This window comes from Eubalaena glacialis, chromosome 6, assembly GCF_028564815.1.
Source record: "Eubalaena glacialis isolate mEubGla1 chromosome 6, mEubGla1.1.hap2.+ XY, whole genome shotgun sequence".
Lineage (NCBI taxonomy): Eukaryota > Metazoa > Chordata > Mammalia > Artiodactyla > Balaenidae > Eubalaena > Eubalaena glacialis.
In genome coordinates, this window is record NC_083721.1 from 128,566,668 (window position 1) to 128,575,783 (window position 9,116).

The 9,116-nt window shown below is 41.2% G+C and overlaps 1 pseudogene; it reads left to right on the plus strand.

Annotated features, from left to right (window-relative positions):
• The first annotated feature begins 6,905 nt into the window (after positions 1 to 6,905).
• LOC133093049 (multifunctional methyltransferase subunit TRM112-like protein) lies at positions 6,906 to 7,344 on the plus strand (annotated as a pseudogene).
• Positions 7,345 to 9,116: the final 1,772 nt, after the last annotated feature.

Below are 9,116 nucleotides of genomic sequence, written 5' to 3' on the forward strand. Positions count from 1 at the left end.
ACCTGCAATCCTTGGCAATTCTTGGTTTTCTTTGGGTTGTAGACACATCACTCCAATTTCTGCCCCCATCTCCTAACTCTGTGTCTTTCTGTGTCTGTTTCCTCTTCTCTTGTAAATGGCATCTGTCATTGGATTTAGAACCTGTCTTAATCCAGGATGATCTCATCTCAAGATCCTTAATTACATCAGCAAAGATCCCTTTTTCCAAATAAGGTCACATTTAAAGATTCCAAGTGGTTGTTCCTTTGCGGGGGGCCACTAGTCAACTCACTATAAGGTGCAAAGGTCAAGTGAATTAAAAGGATTTGCAAGGGGGCTATAGGGCTGGATCATGGAATCCAAGCTGGATGAGGAGGGAAAGAAGGATAGGAGAGGGTCGTGCAGAGTAAAGACTGGTGAGATCAGAAAGGGGAGTGTTTGAGCAGGAGAACCAGACAAAGGAGCTGGGGAGGTGGGGTGAAAGGGGGGATGATATCACAATGGTAGACAGAGTTCAGTTATTGATGATGACAGAGTCTGGGGAATGGGCACCTAAGGGAGTGACTGCGGTGGCATCTGAGAACATTCCACTGGAGGAGAGGAGGGCATGGGACTCAGAGAATGTTGGCTGGGTCACCAACATGGGTGATGAAGCCCTCAGAATGATGATGGGAGTAGAGAAGGGGGACCAGTAAGCCAGGTACCAAAAGCATCAATGAGTGAGGGACAGACAAGGGGTTAGGACAGCAACTAAGAGGACTGAGTAAGTAACAGTTATGGCTAAATCAGAATAGATGAATGTAAGGGATTAAAAGATGTAGGATATTCTATCAAAATGAAAAAACAAATCTGGGAATCAAAATTCCAAAGGATTCCAAGAAAACCCAGGAGTTGGTGGGGGGCGGGAAACAGAGACAATGATGAAGGAGACACATACTAAGAGCTTCATTTTGATGTGGGATGTGCGGCTGGAATTGAATTGAATGCAACCACTAAAAAGTCTTCTCTTGGGAAACTGGGATGGTTAGTATATTGATAGAGAAATACAGATTTGAATATACTCTTCAAAATATATGTATATACCCAATAAAAAATGAAACATCTAGAAAGGCATCCAAATCGCCAGAAGCCAAAATAGTAACTGAAAAAAAGGTGTATCAATGAAGTAAAAATTGGTTAGGGAAAAAAAAAAAAAAACAGGAACAAAAAATATATAATAGCACAAAAAGCACACAATAAGATAAAATAAGGCCAAACATGTCCTTTTTCAATTATGGTCAGTGTATTTAATGTCCCTGTTAAAAATAGTGATAAAAAATCATTAGGCAGTCATTAAAAACAATCATTGTGGTGATTATTTCATGGGTGTACAATTGTACATTTTAAATATGTATAGTTTATTGTAAATCAATTATACTTCAATAAAGCTGTTTTTTAAAAAACAACAAAAACTCTAAGATTGGGTGAAAAAACAAATTCTAATTTTATGTTCTATGCATACACCTAAAAAAGGCAGAGAAATCTTGAAAAGAGGGGTGGCAAGTGCAAACAAATAGAAACTGGGGATGACTGGGGATGGCAATATTTACATCACATAAAGTGGATTTTGAGGCTAAAAGTATTGTAAAACAATATAGGTATATTTTAATGATAAAAGGTGAAATCCACAAAGATGTTCTACAGACAAAAAGCTTTAATGCACCAATAACATAACTTTAAAATATATAAAGCACTGACTCCCAGAAATACAATGGAGAGGCAAATCCACAATCATATTAAGAAACTCTAATACACCTTAATACACTTCTCTCAGAACTTATAAAATCTAGTAGATAAATATGAAATAAATCTGTAGAGGACTTGAATAACAATTAACAAATGACTTAATACACCAACAGACATGAAACTTATACTCAACAAATAGAAAATGTACATTCTTTTCAAACACCTTAGAACTTTGCTTATATATTAGGACACAAGGTAAACATCAGCTACTTACAAAACAAATAGAAATCATAAAATAAAACTAGAAGATGTCAAGAAAAACTTAGCCCATAAAAAGTAAACAAACAAAAATCCACTTGGAAATTTTGAAGCCTCTTTTCTCAATCATCTTGAATTAAAGAAGAAATCAAAACTGGAATTTTAGTTAGAAAAACATGAGAAAAATTACATGTTAAAAACTTATGGGAATCAGCCAAATAGTGATATTTAGTAGAAAATGTGTAACCTTAATGTTATGTTTTAGGAAACAAGGAAATTTTTAAATAATGAATTAAACATCTAATTCAAGAAAATAAAAAGAACCCAGAATAAAACGAAATGAGATAGAAGGAAATAAAATTGAAAACAGAAATTGTTGAAACAGAAAACAAAAAGAAAACCCTATGGTCAAAAATAATAAAATAAAAAGTTTGTTCTTGGGGAAAAGTTTCAGAAAATGGAGAGGTTATGCCCTTGACAAGAGAAAAGGCAGTAAATCCATCAGGAATGACCAAAAAAAGATAAAATTGCAAACAATAAGAAGGTTTTAAAATGTTAAGACAATGCACTATAATTACTTAGAAAATCTAAAGGTGAATGATTTCTTAAGAAAATATTTTTCTTAAGAAAAATTCTTAAGAATTACCAAACCTGACTCAAAAAGTAGAAAACCTAAACAGTCCAAAAAAACAGAAAAAATTGTCACCAAAGATATGTCTCTAAAAAAATGCTTTTATGCAGAGCAGAAATATAATGTTGTACATATGAAACTTATATAAGGTTATAAATCAATGTTACCTCAATAAAAACAAAAGCAAACCCAGAATATTTCCTGTACCTTACCAAAAAAAAAAAAAAGCTCAGTACGTTTATAATTCACAGTGCAGTGGAGGCTGTTTATTAATCCTGGCTCTGCCACTTATTTGTTGTGTCACTTTAGTACGGTTGCCAGCTTTAGCAAACAAAACTACAGTACATCCAATTAAATTTGAATTTCAGACAAACAGCAAATAAATTTTCTGTATAAGGATTCCCATGCGTAAGTTGGAGCTTTTCCCACTTTAGATTCTGCCACCTGTGGCCTCGTTGAGGTGACTTTACTCTTTCAGCCGGTCTCATGTAAAACAGGCATTTAAAGAAGATGGTAAATGTATGTAAGGGTCTATCATACCTCGGGGACTATTCACTTTTTCTTCCACTGAAAGCACTGTTGTGGCAGTCAAGCCTTGGGTGGTTTTGCCTTGCATAGGTTTTTCCCTGGGGTGAATTTTTATGTGTGCTCTTCTCTGGTGAGAAATGATAATTAAGACAGAGAAACTTTGCCTGGTCTCTGCCTCTGTCTCCTTTGGTTACACCGTTTCCCTAGGTGGCCAGCTCTCAGAAACCAGAAGTACACTGCCTGATCCCCCAGATCACGCCCCCTCCCCTACAGGACCCTTGCCCTTTGAGCCCACCTTAGCGCCTCAGCCAGGCCTTTCTCCTTCAGCTGCCCAGGTGCCCACACCTGGCCCCCTCATCTCCCTCCATTTCCAGCCTACACTGGGGCATTTCTGCAGGGGTGGAAAGGGTCTACTTGGCCTTGTCTCAGTCTCTGGGCTGCAAAGCCATTAGGAGCTGCTCTAATGATGAAGCATCCCCACATCCTTAGCCCCCATCTGCTTCCCTGCGCACTGGCCTCTGCTTCCGCTCACTGAAGCGGCTGGTATACAATCCCAGCGCTCCACACCTTCCTCGGGTGCCTTTTATTTACACTTTACAGGGGCTGCTAAACATTAAGGACTCTACATTAAGGATCGTGGAAGGAAAGGCTTTATTTCTACATCAGCCGAGTTCCTACTATGTGCCAGACACTAGGCTAAGCCTCTTGCCACGTACTTTTCTCATTTAATTTTTGGATTATGTCATTAGAGAGGTGCCAGTATCTCCATTTTACAAATTCAAAAGCACAGGTTCAGAGAGTTTAAGTGTCTTGTCCAGGGTTATGCACAAGTCAGTGGCAGAGCTGGAATTTAAATTCAAGTCTCTTTGACTCTGAGTTTATGACTCTGTCTTTTCCATGACCTCACACTGATTGTCAGCTGTGGAAACTTTGCTTTAATAGGTGTGAGTGTGTGTGTGTGTGTGTGTGTAAGATTTTTAAAATTCACATAGATCTGGGTCAATTCTGTTTTCCCCAGCCTCCTGGTATCCTTCTTGCTCTCGGTTATGGGTTTGTGGCTTTGCCTTCCTATCTGTTCAATCCCATGGTCAGCCAGCTCAGAAAGCAGCCCATGGACTAAGGAAAAGCAAGGTTGCCACCGCCTCTAGCTGCTGTGGTGAAACAGATCTCAGGATAAAAGCCTGAATCTCCAGGCAGTGTCTTGCCTGAAAGTACAGACCCTTACTGAGTGGGAAGCAGACAGTCTGGGATGCACCTCAGCCTTGCCCCCTGCTCTCTGCACACATCAGCCCCCAGGGTCATGTTGCCATGCTGACCAGACCCCGAGCCTGTCTCCTCTTTCATTTTATTTCTCCCCCCTCTCCCCCTGCCCCCACCCCACTCTTTCTCTCTAGGGCTGCCATAACAAAGTGCCACGGACTAATTGGCTTAAACAACAGAAAGTAATTTTTTCACAGTTCCGGGGGCTGAAAGTCCAAGATCAAGGTGTCAGCAGGGTTGTTTCTTCTGAGGCCTCTCTCCTAGGCTTGTAGATGACTGTCTTCTCCCAGTGTCTTCACATGGTCTTCCCTTTGTGTGTCTGTGTCCCAGTGTCTCCTTATAAGGTCATTAAACCAATCACACTGGGAACTGGCCCATCCCAATGACCTCATTGAACTTATTCACCTCTCTAAAGACCCTATCTCCAAATACAGTCACATTCTGTGGTGCTGGGGGTTAGGACTTCAACATACAAATTTTGAAGGACAAAAGGCAGCCCATAACACACTCTCTCTCTCTCAGACACACACACAAATACACACTTATTAATACGTAAGGCTGAGGCTATACCTGTCTCACTGGAGATTCCTGTCTCACTGGAGATTCCTGTCTCCCAGGTTTTCTCTGGAAGAGAAACTCAGTGCCTCAGCCACTTGCTCCTTATTACTGAGAAGGAGGAGCCATGGGTGCTGGCCAAGGGCTGGGGATGGGGAAGGTTTCCATGAGTGCAGAGGGCTTGAAAGGATGCTGGAGATTTCAGGGAGGGCTGGTGGGCCCGGTGCATTTCTCACTTGTGAGTGTGAAAAGACTGAGAAGAACAAGGTAGGAGAATTGGGACCCATCGTTGAGAAGTTTCAAGAACTGGAGTCCACGGTCATGTTCATAGAGTCTTCAAATCCTCAACAAGGGTAATTTTTCAAATTTGTGTTTTCATCTGAATGATCATGTAAGAACATTAACATAAGTACATCCTGAAATATCAAGATGACCACCCAGATGCAAGGGCTGCCATTTCAGTGCCCACGTTGTGTTCATTTCTACCGTTGTGTTAGTGCCAAAGAACACTATTCTAAGAGCTCAGAGCCAAAGAGAAAAGAACATATTTGAATCTATGCATAAATATAATGTTTATGCAAAGTGAAGTCCAAATAATGGCACAGCACATGGTATAAAATGGAGTTTAAGTTATTTACTTGTTAGAAGAGAAGAAGAGAATTGAATCATCACACAGCACAGTTAAAAACCTGACATTCGGAGGTAGTCATATATCTTAATCCATCACTCATCATATTAAATTAACAATAATTAATGTTACTGGTTTTTAACCAATTTTAAAAATTGGTTGAATTTGTTAACCAAATTTTTTTAATTGGTTTAAATTTCTTAATTTGTTTTGATTTTTGTTTGTATAGCCTATTGCTATAAGAGTTTGCATCTAGCTTTATGTTTATATGCATTTAAGAAATATATTAAATTTAAGTCCAGACTTATACTTCTAGTTAAGATGAAGTAGATTGTATCAGACTAATTCTCTGGCTAAGAAAAACTGTGAGAGGACTTCCCTGGTGGCGCAGTGGTTAAGAATCCGCCTGCCAAAGTAGGGGACACAGACAGGTTCGAACCCTGGTCCGGGAAGATCCCACATGCCGAGGAGCAACTAAGTCCGTGCGCCACAACTACTGAGCCTGCGCACCTAGAGCCCGTGCTCCGCAACAAGAGAAGCCACTGCAATGAGAAGCCCGCGCACCGCAACGAAGAGTAGACCCCGCTCACCGCAACTAGAGAAAGCCCACGTGCAGCACCGAAGACCCAACACAGCCCAAAATAAATAAATATATATATATGTATATATATAAAAGAAAAACTGTAAGATAACAATCCAAAAACAGCTGTTTGATGGCATCAGAGAGTAAACAAAGTATACAAGATTTGAGGGAAATGCTTTGTGGTGAGCCCTGCATTCAACAGGGTTTTTCTCCTTGAATCATTTATCAATTCCTGGCTGGGAGCATAGAGGTAGAAAAAAACAAAAACAGTGTTCTAAAGCATCCAGTAGTCTCACTGGGCTGGACAGACACAACTTGCAGTTCAAACTACAAAGAAACCAAGACTTGAACCCCAAGACCCTGGAAAAAGAAGAACCACAGACAGAGAAAGCTAACATTGAACCTGAATTTTCCCCTGAGTCATTGTGATTTCCAAGCTACATTTGGATGAGACACAGTGAAACCAAGTGGAAAGTAGTTGCCAAGACAGTAAAAATCTAAATATGGACTGTTGTAGCCTCATGGGGCTGGCAAGACCTTCAAACCAAAATTGAAGTTTGGGGCCTGCCGTGAGCGAGGCCCTGGTAAACACTCAGGGCTTCAGGTGAGACCCTAGAAAAGCTATGTCTTAGGAGTAAGGGCAAATCAGAAGCAGAAAAGCCTCGCCTCAGTCAAGGTGATCTTGCCATATCCTATCTGCTTACAAGAAGCTTTATTCTCTTTCTGGTTCTAGCCTGGCAAGAGAAAGTGGTGGCAACATGGAGCTGCTACCCCATAACCTGCTGAGCTCACATGTGTGGAGGGCGGGGCCCCGTGGCTTCTCTCCCCACCTCCAGGCCACCAAGGTCCATACCAACCGTGAGGAGCTCAACCCCGGCTTTGTGGCGCATATGATACCCAAGTTGGAGTGGGCGACCCTTCTGGATGCGGCCGACACCCTGCATCTGGCTGAGGCGTCCAAAGGGCCAATCCACGGTGTGAGTAGGATGAGAAATTTCTGAGAAAGGTGCACCACCAACTACAAATGTGTTGGAGGGAACTCTGCCACGTCCAGAGCCTGGGCGTCTGTTCCCTATCAGCGGCAGGATCCTCAATATGATGCTAAGTGATGAGAAAACTGAGACTCAGCTACACCAGGCCCCGGGTTTTCATTCTGTGACCATGTGTATCTTTGTTTATATGTATCTTGTGTTCTAGTTGGATCATGTTCATCCCCAGTCCTTGACCCAGTGACACACCGAACACACATTTTCTTGAGCTCAATATCAATATATATATTTTTTCTCATTAAAGGTTAAAAAAAAAAAAGAAGGAAGAAGAAGATGATGACAAATACATATTCTTCTCTGAGGAAGAAAACATTAAGTCTCTAAAACTTTTTAAACACAATGTCCAGAATTAGATAAAGAAAATTACCAATCATGTCAGGAAACAAGACCAAATCAGTGAAATCCAAGAGGAAAATAGTCATTATCAATAGGCCCACAGGTGAGCTAGATATTGAAGTTACTGATAACTTTAAAATAACTATATTATGTTCAAGAATACATATAAAATAGAATACATAAATAGAATATAAATATAAGAATATATAAATATAGACCATTTTACCAGAGAATTATAATCTAAAAAAAAAAAATCAAATAAGAATCCTGTACCACTAACCTCTCTAAGCCATTGCTTAGTCTGGAAACCTAGACCTTATTCTTGATTCCTTCATCTTCCTCAGCCTATGAATACACCTCCGCTTCACTCTCCATTGCTACTGTCACTTCCCAGTTAAGGCCAGACTCATGTCTCACCTACATCCACACGCCATCCCACAGAATGAACTTTCTCATCATAAATCTGACCGTTCCTCTTCATAAACTCATTCGATGGCTCCCCTCTTGTCTTCAGAATAAACTCCAAGCCTCTTCTTGTGTGCTACCAGGCCATACATTACCTGACCGTGGCTTTCCTCTCTAGTATGTATCTTGCTTCTTCAACACTCCAACCCCCTGCAAGCACTTGTCCTTCAACTACAGGCAATTCATTTCAATTACCAAATGCACGATGCTTTATCCACCTCCTGAAAAGTACATATACTATTTCTTTTTCGTGACACTGTCTTTCCCTTCACTGAGAAAATTCCTACCAGCCCTACAGAAATCTTGTCTTCCAAGGAGGCTCTCTCTGGTCCCTCAGGACCTCTTTAGCCCCCTCTCCTAAAATAACATGCCCTTTATCAGAGCATTTATGATGCTGAATGGTAATTAAATATCTGCATGTGCATCTCCCCCACCAGATTACAAATTCTTTGATGGCAGGAACCATGGCCCTCTGAGAGTTTGCACAACAGCTCACATATTATAGGTAAGCCTGAGGATGCCATTGCAACCATCCCATCGATCAGAGAGATGGCATTGCAACCAGAGTTGCAATGAGAACAGAAGCTCAGCATATTTTAAAAAGGGATTCAGCCCACCAAGGAGCCCACCCAGGATCCAAGCAATGACCTTGAGACTGTAGTTGTTTGCCTCCACCCACATGGGTCCCTGGGGTGAGATCCGTCTCCACGGAGAGCTGGTAATTACAATCAAGCCCAGAGTCTCTGGAGCCCCACACCCCTTCACACCAACCCAGGGATAGCTAAATGCCAGTGTTCCATTTCCAAACCCCGTGAAGGTCATGAGTATAAGGAATACACTCCCCAAGGGCCTGTCTTCAAATTACGAAGAGTAAAGCTAGCTGTTTTCTGGCTGCACCTGCTTTCCAAATGGCCTATAAACGTCTATGTTCTTCCCCAAAGTGATCTTTTCTCTTAAAGCCTACGTGGGTAACCAGCTCTGTCCTACCCACCAACTGGAGTAAGGAGCGTGGGTTCAGAAAAGTCCATTCAGAGTGATTATACAAACAGAACGAGCAGCTAACACTCTTCCGTGGATGTTGCACAGACCGGAATAGATGAGGCTTTTTTCATCAATAGC